At 36.6% G+C, this 21,536-nt stretch overlaps 1 protein-coding gene across 1 annotated transcript in view; it reads right to left on the reverse strand.

Moving 5' to 3' along the window:
- LOC150078317 (protein SERAC1-like) overlaps window positions 1–21,536 on the reverse strand; it is a 295,680-nt gene that overhangs the window by 87,969 nt on the left and 186,175 nt on the right. The gene's annotated exons all lie outside the window — the stretch shown is intronic.

Raw genomic sequence — 21,536 nt, forward strand, 5'->3', positions numbered from 1 at the left:
TTACCACTCTCTGTCTTCTGCCACTCAACCATCCCTTTATCCATAGCAGCAATTTGCCTCCAATGCCACACTGCTCCAATTTGTGCAGCAGTCTTCCATGTGCAACAGTATCAAAAGCCTTTCTAAGATCCAAATATATAATATCAAAGTTATTCCCTGCATCCAGTTCTTTTGTGACTACATCATAGTATCCAATCAAATTGGTCAGGCAAGACCTGCCCTTAACAAAACCATGCTGCGTCTGAGCTATAACTGAATTCTTGTCTAGATGATCCTGCAGTGCTTCTTTAACCAGTGCCTCCATTAATTTACCTGGAACAGAAGTTAAACTAACAGGTCTATAATTACTTGTGTCAGCCTTTGATCCTCCTTTGTGAATTGGGGTTACATTTGCACATCTCCAGTCTATGGGTACCTCCCCTGAGTCCAAAGAAGCTCTCATAATTATGGCTAGGGGTTTGCTTACTTCCTTTGCTGCCTCCTTTAATATAACTGGATAGATCCCATCCACCCCAGGTGCCTTTTTTATGTTTATCCTCAACAATCTCTCCTCCACTTTCTTCTCAGTTATTACTAAAATCATCCAGCTCACTGCCAATGTTTACTTTACCTACATCATTCTCCTTCCTGAATAACTCCTCATGCGTGAATGTAGATACAAAATACTCGTTTAGATTGTTAGCCACCTGAGCAGGATCCTCAACTGTTGAACCATCAATATCCAGTGGACCAATCTGATTCATCCCTTTCCTTCTTGAGTTTAAATATGTAAAGAACTCTTTTCTGTTTTTCTTTGCATCCTTTGCCAAGGATTTTTCGTAGTCTGCCTTTGCCTGCCTAATCTCCTTTGTGACTTGGTTACAGACCAACATATCTATCATAGGCTTCTGTGTCATGTGTTAATTTGTAAGTATCCCATGCATTTTTCTTCTCTGCCATATGCCTCATTAGTTCATCTGACATCCATTTTGGCCTAAACCTTGAACAATATTTCTTAGTTGGTATGTAAAGCCTAGTAGCTTCCAAAATTAAATCTTTGAATGCTTACCATTTTGAATTTGCTGTTGGTAACATCATCAGTTCGTCCCACTGTATAGAATTTAAATACTGTCTCAGACCACCGTAGTCGCCTTTACAAAAGCAAAAACCCTTGCCTTTACCCCTGATGGTAGTTACCTCTTTGAGTAAATCCCACTTCAGCACACTGTGATCACTGCCACCTAGTGGTTCCTTTATCTGCAGATTCTTAATGCATGAAGAATCACTACTGATAATCAGATCAAGAGTATTACTCCCTCTAGTTTCCTCCTGAACATGCTGATGTAGAAAACAAGCATCCAATAAATCCACAAAAGCCTTGCTAGTGTGTGAGTGACCAACCACAAATTCCAGTCAATATCCGGGAAATTAAAATCCCCCATTATAAGACTCTCTGATTTACTGGCCCATTCTATTTCCCTGTACAGTTTCTTATTATACTCATCAGAGTCATTAGGCCTATAGTACACTCCTACTCTCAATTGTGATCTCCCAATGCTTATGTTACACCAAACTGACTCGACACTGCACTGTCCAGCGATGTCGACTGGCTTCACTTCCTTGGATTTTATGTGTTTCTTAACTAATAGCATAACCCCTCTTCCCTTCTTCCCATCCTGTCTATCCTTTCTGTACACATTGTACTCCCCAAATTTCAGTTCTGCATTCCTTATATTTGTGTGACACCATGTCGCTGATATCCCAACAATATCTGCCTTTGATGTTTTGAGCAATACCTCAAATTCATCAAATTTATTTACCAAACTCCTAGCATTGGTGTACACGCAAGTATACGTGCACCTGTTCCTATTCTTAGCTACCCTAACACAACCCATGTGTTTACTTGTACCGCAATGACTCCCAGCAGTCTCTGAAATATCCTGCATCTTGTTTTCCAGACTACTGCTCATTCCAATAGAAGCAGTGCAAGAATCACTTTCACCTCTGCCAGTGGCTACTGTTAATCTATTAGTCCTTGAATCCCCCCAAGCTAGCAGTTTTCCGACCCACCTAACACTGCTTCGATAGCATCAGGAAATATTCTAGCATCCTTTCTATTTAAGTGTATCCCATCCCTGTAGAAGCAGTCTCTCCTGTTAACAAGTACAGACCAGGCTGAAAAAAAGTCTACCCCTTGAGCCTTGCACAATCTTTCCAGGGCTGAACTGATCGACCAGGCTCTTATCATATACTCTCTTTTATCGTGTCTGGGCAGAATTGCAGACACTTTCAAATTCAACCCTAATTCATGGCTTTTTTTCAACAGTGACCTGTACTTGTTAAGTAATTCTGCCAGTCTCCTACTCTTAATATCGTTAGTGCCAACGTGTACAACTATATCACCTTTTTGAATTTTGAATTACTTTCCAGTAATTCAAACCTGTTCCAGCTTATACATTTGACTCAGTCCCTCTCATGAGGACTGATTCCAATGACTTGCTAAAATCTAAACAAACAATTTCAAAACTGTTCCCTGGAGCGAGGGGGTGTTGGGGGTTTCAGGGATGGATGGCAGTCATCCTGAAATAGGTGGGTATATGGGATGTGTTAGGGTGAATAGGAATAGGAGCGTGTATACCAATGCTAGAAGTATAGTAAATAACTTTGATGAATTTGAAGTGTTGGTCAAGACATCAAAGGCAGATATTGTTGGGAGAGCAGAGACGTGGTGTCACACAGATATAAGAAATGCAGAACTGGAATTTGGGGAGTACAATGTGTACAGAAAGGATAGACAGGATAGAAAGGGAGGTGTTATGCTGGTAATTAAGAAAAACATTGCCGTCCGGACTAGCTGGGTGGGTAAAGTGCCTGCCTGGCATCCCAAAGGTTGCAGGTTCGAATCCTGCCTCGGGCTTGGATCAAAGTACTGCAAAAATCTTGGGAGGTGCATTATGGCCACTGAAGCCAATGCGCCAACAACTACCAAAAAAAAAAAAAAAAAAAAATCAAAAGAAGTGCATCCAGTTGATATAGATGAACAGTGCACTGTTGAGTCAGTTTGGTGTGACATAAGCACAGCGAAAGCAAAAATAAGAGTAGGAGTGTGTTATAGGCCTAATGACTGGAATGAGTACAATGAACAATTATACAGAGAAATAGAGTGGGCCAGTAAATCAGAATGTCTTATAATGGGGGATTTTAACTTCCCAGATATTGACTGGAACTTGTGGGTTGGTCAGTCACACACTAGTCAGATTTTTGCGGATTTATTGGAAGATTGTTTTCTGCAGCAGCATGTTCGAGAGGCAACCAGAGAGAGTAATACTCTTAATCTGGTTATCAGCAGTGATCATTCGTGTATTAAAAATTTACAGATAAAGGAACCACTAGGTGGCAGTGATCACAGTGTACTGATGTGGGATTTACTTAAAGGTATAATTACCATCAGGGGTAAAGGAAAGGATTTTTGCTTCCGTAAAGGAGAGTACAGTGGTCTCAGAAAGTTTTTAAATTCTGTACAGTGCAATACACTGATGATGTTACCAACAGTAAATTCTAAGTGGGAAGCATTCAAGGAATTAATCGTGGATGCTACTAAACGTTTCATACCTATTAAGAAATATTGTTCAAGGTTTAGGCCTAAATGGTTATCTAATGAACTAATGAGACTCGTAACAGGGAAGAAAAATGTATGGGATGCATATAAATTATCAAGCGATTCAGAAGCCTATGGCAGATATAGGCTAGTCTGTAATCAGGTCACAAAGGAGGTTAGGCAGGCGAAGGCAGATTACGAGAAATCCTTGGCAAAAGATGCTAAGAAAAACAGCAAGGATTTCTTTACTTATATAAACTCTAAAAGGAAGGGGATGAATCTGATTGGTCCACTTGACATCGATGGTTCGACTGTTGATGATCCTGCTCAGATAGCAAACAAACTGAATGAGTATTTTGCATCTACATTCACACATGAGGAATTATTAAGGTTTGAAAATGGCAGAAGGTTATCAAATTGTAGCAGGATACTTAATGATTTTGTAATAACTGAGAGCAAAGTTTAGGAGAAATTGTTGAAGTTAAACATAAGGAAAGCACCTGGGGTGGATGGGATCTATCCAGTTATATTAAAGGAGGTGGGAAAGCAACTAAGCAAACCCTTAGCCATAATTATGAGAGCATCCTTGGACTCAGGGGAGGTTCCCACAGACTGCAGATGTGTAAATGTATCCCCAATTCACAAAGGGGGGGATCGAAGGGTGACACGAGTAATTACAGACCAGTTAGTTTAACTTCTATTCCGGGTAAAATAATGGAGTCACTGGTTAAAGATGCATTGCAGGATCATCTAGACAAGACTGCAGCAATAATTCAGACACAGCATGGGTTTGTTAGGGGAAAGTCTTGTCTGACAAATTTGATAGGATATTATGATGTGGTTACAAAGGAACTGGATGCAAAAAATAATTTTGATATTGTATATTTGGATTTCAGGAAAGCTTTTGACACTGTTGCACATGAAAGACTATTGTACAAATTGGAGCAGAATGGTATTAAGGGTAAGTTGCTACAATGGATAAAAGGATGGTTAAGTAGGAGAAGACAGAGGGTGGTAATTCATGGGTGCTGCTCTTCGTGGACTAATGTTATTAGTGGAATCCCACAGGGTTCGGTGTTGGGTCCATTGTTGTTTTGTATATTTATCAATGATATTGATGAAGGTATATCAGGCTTAATGTCGAAGTTTGTAGATGATACAAAGGTTGGGAGGGTTGTTAATGACAGTAATGGCAGTGTGCTACTGCAACAGGATCTAGATAATTTGGGCAGGTGGGCTAAGAAGTAGCAACTGAAGTTTAACCTTGACAAATGCAAAGTACTGCATATTTGTAGAAGTAACCCCAGAGAAATGTACCAACTGTGTGGTACTACACTTAAGGTCGTAGAAAATGAAAAAGACCTGGGAGTAATTGTGCAGGCAGATATGAAGTTTTCTGAGCAATGCAGGCAGACTGCCAGGGCAGGTCATGGGGTTTTGTCAATGATATATATAGGAATTTTGCTAGCAGGGAAAAGGAGGTAATTATCCCTCTGTATAAGGCAATGGTCAGGCCACAGCTTGAGTACTGCGTACAGGTCTGGAGGCCTCATTTTAGGAAGGATGTAGATTTACTTGAGCGTGTACAGAGAAGGTGAGGTGAGGGGAATGAAAGGATCCTCTTACCAAGAGAGGCTTAAGTTCTGCAAATTGCAGTGGCTGGAGACTAGGCACCTGCGTGGTGATCTGATTGAGGTGTATAAGGCCTTGAATGGGTTGAGCATGCTTAATTCTGATGGGATCCTTCCACTTGTTCAGATTACGAACCTAAGGGGGCATAAATTCAAATTAAGAAAAGACAGATGTGGAATAGATGTGCGAAAATTTGCCTTTAGCCAGCGGGTGGTTAATTGCTGGAACAAACTTCCATCTGTTGTGGAAGTTGCTAGGTTGAATAAATTTAAGTAGGAACTGGACAGGCATTTGGAGGGAATGGTGTGATTTTTTTTTTTTTTTTTTTTTGGCTGATGCTGCATAAGCTCATATACATGCTTTCTTGCATCACATGCCACTACTACTACTACTACTACTACATCCTGCTCATGAGTAACTGTGTAAAAATAGCTTAGCAAGTTAGTTAAACATGATTTTCCCTTAACAAAATTGTGTTGTGTGTCCTTCAGAATGCCATTTCTATCAAAATGCCCCTGGATTGTAGTCTTAATCATTGCCTTTTAAGATTTTCCCTACCACTGAAGTCTGACTAACCAGTTTGTAGTTGCAGACTTTGCTCTTGGAACTGCCTTTATGTATTGGTGATACGTTGGCATGTCTCCAATCCATATTCTCCTTATAATTAACCTGAATGGTACAATGCATTCGTGGTCATCTTTCTCAAAATTACTTGGTATGTGCCATCAACTCCAGGAGACTTACTTTCCTTTAGGCTTGATATTTTATCTAATAAGCAGTCATCTGTAATTTTGAAATCACTAATTTCAGATGGCTCAGCTTCACTCGCACAGCCTTTCCTCAGCATAAAGGGTCTTTCATCAGTAGAGACCAATGTAAAGTACCTATTCAGTTCATCAGCAATGTCAGCTGGGTTATCTAAGACCATCCCATGCTCAGTATACAAAGGTACAATCTGATTTTTCTTCTTCTTCTTTGCATTCACATACATAACAAATTCCCTCTTCCCATTCTTTGTTCTCTTAGCCAGTGTTTTCTCATATTCAGCCTTGGTCTCCTTAACCTTATCTGAGGTAATATTACAGATCAACTTGCAGCTGTTGCAGGACATCACTCTGTATATTTCTATATGCTGTTTTTTTCTGCTCTATTAGACTGGCTAGTTCCATATTCATCCATTCCAGCGTCCTCCCCATATGCATTCATGGCTTCTGTGATTATTGCTTTCAGGGTAAAACTTGATTCTAATGTATTCTCCCTCCCTCCCTCTGCAATCTGCCCCATTAATAGATGCTGTGCAGTACCTTAAACTGTCATGGTCCTCTTTTCTGAAGCCTTTTCCTTTAACTGTTGCAACATCTTTCTTCATCTTCCATCTAATGACTGCATTATCACTACCTGCCAATGGTTTCTGTACTTTAAGCCACATGATATCATCTGATTTGTGAGTAATGATGAGGTCAAGGATATTCTTACCCCCTAGTATTTTCTGTAACATGCTGGGGCAAATAATAATCTAGTTTATTTAAAATTTTTGTTCCCTATGGCAAGTTTCCCTCCCACTTATTGCAATCAATTAAGAGCAGACTGAATTCACCCATAATAAGACATTCACACTTGCCTGCTCATTCCGTCTGCATCACTTCACAATCGTCTGGTCTACAGATCGTTCTCACTCTCATTATACATTTGCTTCCAATTACTTAACTCCACACAGATTCTATGCTCATAAGTAACTTTTGACTCAGCAAAAGCTCTTTTCATGTTTGGGCTGCTTTTGATAAGAAGCATGACCCTGTCATCCCTTCTATCTTCCCTAAACACATTATACATAACATAATGGAAAGTCATCATCCTCAATTTCAGGGTGGCACCATGTTTCTGATAGCCCTATGTCAGCATTAGTTGTCTTAACAAGGAATTCGAATTCATCCATTTTGTTGACAACACTCCTGATATTACAGTAGATACAGTTAAGACTAAGTATTCTTCTATAGTTTACTACCCTGAAACACCCCTTGAAGTTATTTAGGCTTGTTTCCCTAGCTTTACCTTCCCAATCATTTGAAACATTGCCACTCTCAGAAAATCTTGCTAGCATTGGCTGGTTGTGGCAACAAACAAGAATTCTTGAAATGTGTACAAGCATTCCTTTGACCCATATCATCAGATAAATACATGTCTATACTGCCATTCTCCCTCCTAACTAGCAGTTTTCCTGAATTCTTACTGGCAAAAACCCTTGCACCACTTTATTCAAATGAATACTGTTTCTTCAAAATAAATTCCATCTACTTACAAGGGCAGGCCACGCTGATAAAAATTCTCCCCTCCCCAGAGCCTTGCAGACTTCCTCATGTCTAGAGTTAATCCTCACGGCTTTTAGCATATAATTCCTCCTATCGTGTCTGGGCAGAACTGCAGATACACATTCTGACCTAGCTTGTGGAATTTTTTCAGCATGGTCCTATATTTATCCATCAAATTGTCAGGTTGTGTTTGTTTAATATTATTTAAACTCCACATGAACAGTAATGCTCTCTTTAACCCACTTAAAATCTGACAATCTGTTGGTAAAATCAATTTTTGCTCTGGGCAAACACCCTGGTTTTCATCCACATATCTTTATTTACAAAAAATGTTACCCATTTCTCTGACAGTAGAATCTCTCGATAAAACTAAATTTCCTTCAACCAGAGCAGTATACACTTGACTGTTGTGGGACCCAAATCAGGGGTACATCACTTGGCAGGTCACAAGATACTTGAGTCCCTGATAAGCTCTCAGTTACATTTTTTCCAGTGCAATCCCCTGTTTCTTCAGTGATTCAAATTCTTCTAGTAATGTACCAAGTTTTACTTTGAGATTGGTACACTCCTTACATCAGGTGCAAAGAAAAGAACTGTCAGCTGAGTTTGGTTTGTCTACTAGATTGACCTTTGAATACATGCAACAGGCTATACAAGCGATGAACTCATGACTCACAATGGAAATGCCTCTGCAGGCATTTCCATCTGGGTCATGATATCTTTGAACTTTGTATTGAAAATGGATCTTGTAACAATCATTATTTAGGTAAAATTTTAACTTCAGAAAAATTACAGAATTTAAATTTACAATACAGGTATCCCACAACTTACAACAGGGTTCCATTCCACCACTATGGTTGTAAGTCGAATTTCATACAAAAATATTAAGGGCATATAAATACATAATGAAAAATATTAAACATAAATTATCTAAAATGTTAATGGACTTTATTTCTTTTAAAGTTTTATATACAAATGTATGCGCACATAATAAATTAAAATGACTGCAAAAAGGCAATCATCTTCTTAATCGTGTTTGTTCTCCATGTTTTCACTTTAAAAAGACATTGGTTCATCAGCGAGGGAGCTAGGTTTTTTTTTTTTTAAGAACACGTCCAATTTTATCTGAACAATTTGCTTTTTATTTTCATTTTAAATTTCTCTGTAATATGCAAGAGCTTCTTGAATTAAACAGTTCACCTTTGAGAATCTTTCAGTTTTTGAGTCCATACTTTCAAATTTTTGTATTCCATCATTTATTTGGCTAGAAGCTGCAGCCATTGCTTTGAGCAGAAACTTTTTAGGAGGTTCTTCTTTTCATTTTTCTAGCTCTCCCTCACCTTGTGTAACTTGCTGTGCCCCAAGCTCCATCATGTCCTCATTGGTGAGCTTCACATAATTTTCAATAAGTTGGCTGATATATTCATTTTCAATGTCAAGATCAAGTTGTTGAGCAAATTTTACAACATTAATAGTAATCTTTCCAATTTCATTTGTTTTATCGAAGGTTATTAAATTGTTATCATAACTTTTAAAGAGATTTTTCCATATACTAATCATGCATTTAGTAGTCAATTCAGCCAATACTCCTGCAATGTTCTTTATTCTGTGAAGAATGTTATAGTTCTTCCAGAATTCTCTTAATGCAGCATGACCAGATATCCCATTTTTAATGGGTTTTGTCCCCTTTTTCAGCCAATGATCCCACTTTTCCGAGAAAATGTAAACGGGATGCCAAATGTCCTGTTTTTTTTAAAAAATGTGTCCATTTTTCTTTTCTTTCTTCTGCACACAAGAATTGAGAATACAAGGGCTGACTTTTGTGCATTGAATGGCCGACGCGATAGATAGGTGCAAATGAATTCTAGTATTTTCTTTGGTGTTTTTCAAAGTATTGATGTAGTTGGTGGTGATGTAAACTCTAACATTATTTGAAGGGTCTAAAAATTAATTATAAATTCAATTTGTCGACAACAGGTTGTGAGATGCCCAAGCGAAAGTGTAGTTTCATAGACATGTTGAAACAAGAATTCCCTTTTCTAACTGAAAGTCATAATGTTAATGGTAATGTTTTATGCACTGTTTGTACAGCTGAATTTTCTATTGAACATGGTCATTCAGATACTACACAACACACTGCTAAAAATAAGCAGAAAGAAGCAGTTGCAGCAAAAAGTGTAAGATGTAAACTTACCTCTTTCATGACAAAACAATAAGATGTAAATGGTGAATGGAAACACCTTGCTGCACAAAGATTGCTAGCTTTCTATAGTATCAAGCACAACCATTCATTTAGATCAGTAGATTGCACATCTACCATTATATGAAACTTATTCTCAAAAAGATTCACATGTGCAAGAAGAAAATGTGATAGTATAGTTGTGAATGTACTGGCTCCTTTTGCATTTTGTGAAGTGATAAGTGACTTACATGAGGCAAAATATGCATCTATTATGGTAGATTCATCAAAATCACTCAAGCGCAAAGTAGGTCCCAGTTCTAGCGAGGCATTTTATACCTATGAAAGGAATACAATTGAAATTGTTGGAATTCCAAAATTTTGCAGGAGAAGCATCTGAGATATTAGTGGATCACATTCTGTCCATAGTGGAGAAATATAAATTAACCAACAAGATAACAGCATTTTGTGGTGACAACTGCAACACCAACTTTGGTGGCATTACAAGAAGAGGCAAGAATTACGTATTTCATAAGTTAAGCAAGAACATGAAAATGAACATCTTGGGAGTAGGGTTTTTTTTTTTTTTTTTGATTTGGTAGTTGTTGGCGCATCGACTTCTGCGGCCATATTGCACCTCCCAAGGTTTTTGCAGTACTTTGAACCAAGCCTGAGGCAGGAATCGAACCCGCGACCTTTGGGTTGCCGGGCAGGTACTTTACTACTCGGCTAGCCCGGTCGGCTTTGGGAGTAGGCTGTGTTGCACATATTGTGCATAATGCTTTGCAAACAAGTGCAGATATGTTGCCAATTGATGTGGAATCAATTACTGACAAAGTCTTTCATGTTTTCACTATTAGAGTTGAGGCAATGAAATCCTTCTGCAATTTTGTTTAAATGGAATACATGCAATTTTTAGGAAATGTGAAGATGAGATGGCTTTCCTTGCTATCTGCAGTTAAAAGAATGATCAAAATGTTTGATGGTCTCAAGCCATATTTTCTATCACAAGATAAAAGTCCCAAACTCTTGAGAGAATTTTTTTAATAATCCACAGTCCCTTCTCTGATTTAAGTTCATTCACAGCAAACTTAAAATGTGTAATAACACTATCAAAAAGATTGAACGAGAGGACATTTGTGGCAGTGAAGTGGCACAAGAACTGACTGCCCTGGCAGAACAAATGCTCAATTGAAAGGAGCGAGAGAAGTAGAAGGGAATCACCAAGAAAAAGAAGAACGATGATATCCAGCTCAGGACCCTGGGTGTGCCAAGCCCATACTAACCAGATGTGATCCCCTGAGGTTAAGGTTAGGTGTTCAAAACATATTCAAAATTGACACCAATATACTAAAAGTAATAGATGAAGATGAACTATTCAATGAAGTTAATCATGTGAAGGATATATGTGAATCTAAGATTGTTGTTGTTATTGTTATTTGGTTTTCAGTAGCATTAAAGGCCATATTGCTCCAGGGATATGCGGTGGTCATTTCCTGACCTTTTCGCATCCTCCGTATTTGGTGGTCATGGGTTTGATTGTTGTTTGTTTGTTATTTGGTTTTTAGGAGCATTAGCAACTAAGGCCATATTGCTCCGGGATATGCGGTGGTCATTCCCTGACCTTTTCGCATCCTCCGTATTTGGTGGTGACGGGCTCGAACCCTGGTCCAATCAAGAAGCGTGTGCTACACACTGCTGCTCCTTCCCACGGCTGCGGAGGCGCCTCATGGGCTCGAACCCCGGTCTAATCAAGAAGCGTGTGCTATGCACTGCTGCTCCTGCCCACCTGGCTATGGAGGTGCCAATCTAAGATTGATCATTGGAAGAAATGTGGTGTGACAACTAGCAAGAGGTGAACTGAGACAATTCAGACAATGAAAAATGAAGACATCAGTTTTGGGAACATAATACACATTGTGAGTTTTGTGTTAGGAATACTGGGCTCAAAAGCATCATTAGAGAGGGTGTTTTCTTTAATGAATGCATTTTGGACTGGTGAAAGGAACCAGTTGTCCGTTGAAACTGTACAGGAAATATTAATAACAAAAACACATTTTAAAGACATTTCTTGTATGGACTTTTACAATTTCATAAAGGAACAGCCACACCTTTTGGAAGAAATTCAGTCATCTAAAAAATATGACAAAGATATTAGTAGTGTATGTCTTGGACTATCTGCTCAATAAAGATTTGTGTAATTTGACAATGTTAATGTGAGACTAAGACATGGATAAATATGTAAGTAATCTATGTTAATTTTAAACAAGCTTTAATAAATGCATTTCAGACTGGTGAAAGGAACCAGTTGTCTGTTGAAACTGTACAGGAAATATTAATAACAAAAACACATTTTAAAGACATTTCTTGTATGGACTTTTACAATTTCATAAAAGAACAGCCAAACCTTTTGGAAGAAACAGTTATGGCTAGATGGCATGAAATGAGTACAAGAGGATTGTTTTAACTAGTATGACAGTTAAATCATGTCAACTCCCCATGAGCATCCCATTTTTTTGTTTTATAAATCTGGTAATACTACCCTAATGTCTGTTCTTTCTCTGTTGCTGTAACTGCCTGCACATAAGTAATTTTTAAATAATGAGCTCTAAGGTAGCAAATAGCTCCCTGGTCCATAGGCTGTATTAAACTTGTGGTGTTAGATAGTAAAAAAAAATTACTTTTACGTTTGAGTGTACCTCTCCTAAGTGTGGAGGGTGGCCTGCAGCATTATCAAGAATCAACAGGAGTTTGAAAGGAATATATATTTTTCGTGACAATATTGTTTTACTTCTGAAATAAAACAATTGGTAAACCAGGCTTCAAAGAGGAATTGCATCATCTACACCATCTTATTTGAACAATAATGTACTGGTAATTTGGTTTTACTAATTTCTTTGAATGCTCTAGGTTTTGTGAGTGATAAATGATAACTTATAGCTAGCAACATTTCCACCCAATAAAAGAGTAATGTGATCCTTATACACTTTTAAACCTGGCATACATTTCACTTCTTTTTGCATGCATATACAGTCAGGCATCATTTTCCAGTAGAGACTAGTTTTGTCCACATTAAAAATTTGTTCTTTGAAATAATTTCCTTCTTTAAACAACACACCAGAATCATTCTTGAAGATATCAGCAGCTTTCCAATCTGCAATTGCTACTTCCCCATTTATCTTTATATTATGAAAGTTTCCATGATTTTTTAATCTTTCAAATCAGCCATGGCTTGCATTAAAACTCTGGTCATACCAGTCACTTACTCTTCTTTTTAAATCTTAGAAAAGACTGTATGCTTTAGTTTGAATAGTCATGAAACTTATTGGAATATATTTTTGAATTAGATCTTCCATCCAAATTGTTAACAATTTTTCCATTTCAAAATCAGGAAACTCATACTTATTGTAGATTTTATCGATGCTGATTCTCTGACTACCTCATAAATTTGCTCTTTGTTCTTTAAAATGGTAGAAATTGTTGAATAGGTTAACTTTAAGTCATGTACTAAGTATGAGACTGTTTTACCACTCTCATGTTGTTTTATTAATTTTATTTTCATCTCTAAGTCTACTGTATTTCTCTTTATTTTATCACTTTTCCTTTACTGGCCATAAGCATTTGATATAAACACAAATTAAAAACCAAAATACAAACTGCAAGTAAACTTGTTTGTTTGTTATTTGGTTTTTAGGAGCATTAGCAACTAAGGCCATATTGCTCCGGGGATATGCGGTGGTCATTCCCTGACCTTTCCACATCCTCTGTATTTCGTGGTCACGGGCTCGAACCCCGGTCTAATCAAGAAGCATGGCTACGCCCTGCTGCTCCTGCCCACCTGGCTACGGAGGCGCCTCCATGTAAACTGATGAAAAATGAAGAGAGACAACCACACAAGAATGCTGCTGTTTGCTCAGTGACTAACCAATACCAACAATTGATTGTATGATGGGATATTTCTCACGTGATTAGCTGCATCATCAGCTCCCAAGCATTGTTCAAAAATCTTGATATTTTTTCTAAACATGTACTTCATAGTTGTAAGTCAAGGGATATCTGTGTATTACAGAAGTTAAATTAACAAAGTATTACAGAAATTAAACTGTTAACAAAACTTTATCACTAGTGAAGTTAAAATTAAGCTACTGAAATTACCAGAAAGAATTAACTTAGCAGAAATACTTTAGAAAAATTAAGGATTAAATTTAAAAAACATTGTGAAATTAATTTCACAAAATTAATACAATAAAATATACAAAATTACTGAAATAAGATTTCAAAATTATAGAAATTAAATTTAAACAAATTTTAAGCAAAAATTTCGGCTACCAGGCATCTGATGTTAATCTCCTTCAATTAGGCCGCTGGAGTGAAATTAAAACACATCTACTCTCTTTGACTGCCTACAGCAGAATTCAGGTTCATGGACTGAATGTAAAAATCAAGAAATTTTTCCTCTTTCTACACAAATGAGTCTTTAAAAAGTTACGAAATGAAGGTTAAGTCATTTAGGCTAGTGCTAGATGATTCCAGAAATTCAAAGACCATCATGGTTTCCATAATTTAAAACTTACAGGGGAAGTTGCTCCTGCTAACAAAGAAGCTGTCAAAAAATTTCACAAGCATACAGAATGTAATTGATGACCAAAACTATTAACCCAGGAAAGTGTTTAACTTAAATGAGACTAGTCTATTTTGGGAACACATGCAAAGCTGAAGATTTGTTTCCATTGAAGGAAAATATGCTCCAGTTTCAGAGTGTCTAAAGATTGATTCACTCTTTTGTTGGAATCATATGCTGCTGGCAATCGTAAGTTAAAACCAATAACAGCCTTGGACATATCCAGGGCTGTTACTAACACGGTCAAGAAATTGTGCTCCCAGATAACCCGAGCACCAACTTTATATTCTTCAATCATTTAGATAGTATGAATCAGAGCTGTAATACTCAATATGTTCTACGTTGATAATGATATTAGTAAATTAATAAGAGGAGTTTACCTCAATATAGTACGTGGAACACTTCCGTATGATACCCTCCAGAAATTAAAACGGAAAAAACGAAAAAATCGACAACTTACCGGTACATTAAAGTAAAATATAAATAATTAAAGTAAATTATAAATAATTAAATAATCAATTTAACACAATTCAAAATCAATTCAAAACAATTAAAATTCAAATTAACGCAATTAAAAGAATCTAACGAAAATATTCAAAACGATTTTCCTTCCTGAAGCTGACAATGCTTTTCGACCGACTGTCGTGATCACAGGAATGAAAATTATCGAATCAGGCTAAACCTGCAACTTAAATAGTGATTATGTGTCTTCGCGCATGCGCGTAAAGGTCCACGCATCGGAGATCAAATATGGCCGCCGAACATTAACAGAATTCTCGTGTAATTTAATTTCAACGGTTTCTGCAATTAATAGTCGCGTATAATTACGTTGAACGTTAAGTATTTTGGCCTCGTTAAATAAAAAAGTATGTTTTTCGTTAATGGCATGAAAGGCTAATTCTGACGCTGCTGAACGAGAAGCACGAACAGAGGCTTCGTGTTGATTTACACGGATATTAAGAGAAAACCGCGTGGAACCCTGATAAGACGAGTCGCAATCACCGCAAGAAATGTTGTATACTAGATCATTAATTTGTGTTGCGAACGCCGAAAGAACCGAGCGATTGTTCAGTATAGTGTGTAACTTCCGTATAGGCCTAGCTATAATTTTAAATTCGGTATCTTTAAAGAATCTGTTAAGCTGTTTGTGCCACTGTTCAACATATGGGACAGAAATAAAGTATTTTTTGATATTACTATTGTTGATTGGTGCAGTATTTTGTATCCTATCCTTAGCTTGTACCCTAATTCGATTTATTGTGTTAATGGGATAACCCCTGTTCAAGAATCTGCTAGTTAATATTTGTATTTCTGAGTCTAAAGCAGAATCCGTCGTTGCATATTTATAGGCATTTAGAAATTGATTAAAGATAATCGATCTTTTGTAGGTGAACGGGTGGTAACACCTACAAAAACCCACAAACACCCACAAACCGGTGTTTGTGGGTTTTCGATAGATGCTAAATTGTATTTTGTTCGAGTCCCGGGTAAGCGTGAAATTTAGAAAGTTTAATGACTTAGTATCCGTATCTTCCCTTTCCAATGTAAATTTGAGTCTAGAATGAATATTGTTAAACGAATGTAAAATATCTTGGATAGTACTACTATCGGTAATAACTAGAACATCGTCTAAATACCTCCCATAGTATGTGATACGGGGACGAAAAGGTGTCAAATGTATCTGCTCAATCGTTGAGAGATAGATCTCTGACATTAAGCCACTCAGGCTCAAACCCATTGGTAATCCAAAAATTTGTTTGTACACCTTGTCTCGAAAGGTGATGTAGTTAGCCTCAACTAATAGTTTAATTAAGTGAAAAATCTCCTTTATAGGCAGCTTCGTATAATTAATCGGTGTCGAGTTTTTATTTAACATATCCCAAATAATATCTAATGTGTATTCAACGTTTACATTCGTATATAATGATGTAACATCTAATGAGAATAAATTGTCATTGTCGCCGAGTCTACAGTCTTTAAGATTATTAAATAATGTATCGTAATTCTTAATCCCAAATTGTATAACCTGTCTAAAAGGTTTTATAATGTTATATACATGTGTGGCTAAGGCTGAAAATGCCGAGTTCCTGTAGGAAACAATAGGTCGAATCGGAAATCCAGGCTTGTGTAATTTTACCTGACCAAAAAGTGCAGGAATATTGTATGTTCTGGACTTCAATTCCTTCAACTGAACCATAGTAATGTAGTCGTTTTTACAATATGTGGTTAACGTTTTATTGTATTGATTTACCAAATTGGTAAACAGTGTCGGGTCCACTTCACAATAAGTGGAGCTATCAGATACAACTGAATCTAACTTATTAATATAATCATGTTTATCTAGTATTACCACTGTATCTCCTTTATCTGCCCTCTGTATAATAATGTCCTTATTTTCTCGAAGTTCTCGTAAAGCTGAACTGTCATGTGTATTCAATTTAGGAAGTCGTGTTTCTTTTATGTTATTCACTACTTGGTTAACTTGTTGAATAAATACATCTTTTTGTGGAACACTACGAAGTCCAAATTCAAAATCAATTACGCATTGTTTTTTTGGCAGCTTTCGAGGTGGTAAATTATAATTTAATCCTTTGGATAAAAGTGAAATCTGGTCCTGCGATAGTGTACACGAGGAAAGATTTGTAACCTGTTGATGTGTCGGTTCGTTGGATACTGGGTGAGGGGTTGTTCGTGAACTAGCCGACATATTCTGTGGTAGTGCGTTATGTGTCTGTGGGGGGGATGTCACCCAACTCGTGTGAACTTGGTCGCAAGCTCGCGACAATGTGTTAGAATTCGTATGAACGTGTCTTGAACTATTCGATAATGTTTGCAACTTATTAACGTGTCTGTTTTTTATTTCTGAGGCTTGTGCTTCCCGTCGCAAATCTATGGAGGTCTTCAATACAAACCAATCGTTCGGATGTAGATAATTTTTTAATTTATCGCGAAGCTTCCTAACCTGGGAAAGGTATTTTTGTTTATCCGAATATCGAGATTTTAAGGCAAGCTTAACAATATTACGTGATGTCGCCAGTGATAGTTGTTTTATGCCTGAAATTTTTTGATTTAAATTCACCCTGGCAAACTTCGGAACGATGTTGTTTTGAAGGCAATATTTTAGGAAAGAAATATGGTAACTTTGGGCCGAGTACCTTAGTGTAGATTTAATGTAATTTTGTACCAAGCCATTCAAAAAATCTCCCATAATTGTGTGTATCGATTGTATACTACTGGAGAGACAGGAAGTGAATGAAATAGTCAATAAGAGTATGAAAATTAATTAGATAGTATGAATACTATCTAATTAATTCACTTAATTTTTCACTTAATAATACTCAATATGTTCTACGTTGATAATGATATTAGTAAATTAATAAGAGGAGTTTACCTCAATATAGTACGTGGAACACTTCCGTATGATACCCTCCAGAAATTAAAACGGAAAAAACGAAAAAATCGACAACTTACCGGTACATTAAAGTAAAATATAAATAATTAAAGTAAATTATAAATAATTAAATAATCAATTTAACACAATTCAAAATCAATTCAAAACAATTAAAATTCAAATTAACGCAATTAAAAGAATCTAACGAAAATATTCAAAACGATTTTCCTTCCTGAAGCTGACAATGCTTTTCGACCGACTGTCGTGATCACAGGAATGAAAATTATCGAATCAGGCTAAACCTGCAACTTAAATAGTGATTATGTGTCTTCGCGCATGCGCGTAAAGGTCCATGCATCGGAGATCAAATATGGCCGCCGAACATTAACAGAATTCTCGTGTAATTTAATTTCAACGGTTTCTGCAATTAATAGTCGCGTATAATTACGTTGAACGTTAAGTATTTTGGCCTCGTTAAATAAAAAAGTATGTTTTTCGTTAATGGCATGAAAGGCTAATTCTGACGCTGCTGAACGAGAAGCACGAACAGAGGCTTCGTGTTGATTTACACGGATATTAAGAGAAAACCGCGTGGAACCCTGATAAGACGAGTCGCAATCACCGCAAGAAATGTTGTATACTAGATCATTAATTTGTGTTGCGAACGCCGAAAGAACCGAGCGATTGTTCAGTATAGTGTGTAACTTCCGTATAGGCCTAGCTATAATTTTAAATTCGGTATCTTTAAAGAATCTGTTAAGCTGTTTGTGCCACTGTTCAACATATGGGACAGAAATAAAGTATTTTTTGATATTACTATTGTTGATTGGTGCAGTATTTTGTATCCTATCCTTAGCTTGTACCCTAATTCGATTTATTGTGTTAATGGGATAACCCCTGTTCAAGAATCTGCTAGTTAATATTTGTATTTCTGAGTCTAAAGCAGAATCCGTCGTTGCATATTTATAGGCATTTAGAAATTGATTAAAGATAATCGATCTTTTGTAGGTGAACGGGTGGTAACACCTACAAAAACCCACAAACACCCACAAACCGGTGTTTGTGGGTTTTCGATAGATGCTAAATTGTATTTTGTTCGAGTCCCGGGTAAGCGTGAAATTTAGAAAGTTTAATGACTTAGTATCCGTATCTTCCCTTTCCAATGTAAATTTGAGTCTAGAATGAATATTGTTAAACGAATGTAAAATATCTTGGATAGTACTACTATCGGTAATAACTATGGAGGTCTTCAACAGAGGGCAGATAAAGGAGATACAGTGGTAATACTAGATAAACATGATTATATTAATAAGTTAGATTCAGTTGTATCTGATAGCTCCACTTATTGCGAAGTGGACCCGACACTGTTTACCAATTTGGTAAATCAATACAATAAAACGTTAACCACATATCGTAAAAACGACTACATTACTATGGTTCAGTTGAAGGAATTGAAGTCCAGAACATACAATATTCCTGCACTTTTTGGTCAGGTAAAATTACACAAGCCTGGATTTCCGATTCGACCTATTGTTTCCTACAGGAACTCGGCATTTTCAGCCTTAGCCACACATGTATATAACATTATAAAACCTTTTAGACAGGTTATACAATTTGGGATTAAGAATTACGATACATTATTTAATAATCTTAAAGACTGTAGACTCGGCGACAATGACAATTTATTCTCATTAGATGTTACATCATTATATACGAATGTAAACGTTGAATACACATTAGATATTATTTGGGATATGTTAAATAAAAACTCGACACCGATTAATTATACGAAGCTGCCTATAAAGGAGATTTTTCACTTAATTAAACTATTAGTTGAGGCTAACTACATCACCTTTCGAGACAAGGTGTACAAACAAATTTTTGGATTACCAATGGGTTTGAGCCTGAGTGGCTTAATGTCAGAGATCTATCTCTCAACGATTGAGCAGATACATTTGACACCTTTTCGTCCCCGTATCACATACTATGGGAGGTATTTAGACGATGTTCTAGTTATTACCGATAGTAGTACTATCCAAGATATTTTACATTCGTTTAACAATATTCATTCTAGACTCAAATTTACATTGGAAAGGGAAGATACGGATACTAAGTCATTAAACTTTCTAAATTTCACGCTTACCCGGGACTCGAACAAAATACAATTTAGCATCTATCGAAAACCCACAAACACCGGTTTGTGGGTGTTTGTGGGTTTTTGTAGGTGTTACCACCCGTTCACCTACAAAAGATCGATTATCTTTAATCAATTTCTAAATGCCTATAAATATGCAACGACGGATTCTGCTTTAGACTCAGAAATACAAATATTAACTAGCAGATTCTTGAACAGGGGTTATCCCATTAACACAATAAATCGAATTAGGGTACAAGCTAAGGATAGGATACAAAATACTGCACCAATCAACAATAGTAATATCAAAAAATACTTTATTTCTGTCCCATATGTTGAACAGTGGCACAAACAGCTTAACAGATTCTTTAAAGATACCGAATTTAAAATTATAGCTAGGCCTATACGGAAGTTACACACTATACTGAACAATCGCTCGGTTCTTTCGGCGTTCGCAACACAAATTAATGATCTAGTATACAACATTTCTTGCGGTGATTGCGACTCGTCTTATCAGGGTTCCACGCGGTTTTCTCTTAATATCCGTGTAAATCAACATGAAGCCTCTGTTCGTGCTTCTCGTTCAGCAGCGTCAGAATTAGCCTTTCATGCCATTAACGAAAAACATACTTTTTTATTTAACGAGGCCAAAATACTTAACGTTCAACGTAATTATACGCGACTATTAATTGCAGAAACCGTTGAAATTAAATTACACGAGAATTCTGTTAATGTTCGGCGGCCATATTTGATCTCCGATGCGTGGACCTTTACGTGCATGCGCGAAGACACATAATCACTATTTAAGTTGCAGGTTTAGCCTGATTCGATAATTTTCATTCCTGTGATCACGACAGTCGGTCGAAAAGCATTGTCAGCTTCAGGAAGGAAAATCGTTTTGAATATTTTCGTTAGATTCTTTTAATTGCGTTAATTTGAATTTTAATTGTTTTGAATTGATTTTGAATTGTGTTAAATTGATTATTTAATTATTTATAATTTACTTTAATTATTTATATTTTACTTTAATGTACCGGTAAGTTGTCGATTTTTTCGTTTTAATTTCTGGAGGGTATCATACGGAAGTGTTCCACGTACTATATTGAGGTAAACTCCTCTTATTAATTTACTAATTCTTCAATCATATACTGTTTACTTTCCTACAACTAAAATTTTCCACACTGTGGGCTATTAATGTAATATGAGGGCAGGAGTGTCTATTTCTATCCTAAGTACTTTCCTAATTTTGCCTCCCATTAGCTAAACAGCCAGACAGTGACTTATAACTATAATACTCAATGTGTATACAAAATATTAAAAAAAAAATATATATATATATATACTTACCAGCTCTATCTATGCAGTCAGGCACAAGATGGGTGAGTAGTTGCATGGAAATTTTGAAAGCAATTATGCAGAAACCTCTCAAATAACATATATTATTGTTATTTGAACGTTGAAGCAACGTTCCTAAAATTTTAGGAATGCTACCCTTTTCTTCTTTACCCTCCCCCCTATATTTTTCTGTTATTGTTATTTTATTTGGTTCAGTTCAATTTCACTCTACTGGTTTGCTATGCTACTGGCAATATTCTGTTTTTATTTAGCTTATTATATGCAACATGTAGTGGATTGTGCTTTTCTGCTGCCACTGATGTTAGCTTTTCTATTATTTTTTTTAATATATATTTCA

Source organism: Mastigoproctus giganteus, chromosome 11 (genome assembly GCF_048544385.1).
Source record: "Mastigoproctus giganteus isolate SK-2022 chromosome 11, ASM4854438v1, whole genome shotgun sequence".
Lineage (NCBI taxonomy): Eukaryota > Metazoa > Arthropoda > Arachnida > Uropygi > Thelyphonidae > Mastigoproctus > Mastigoproctus giganteus.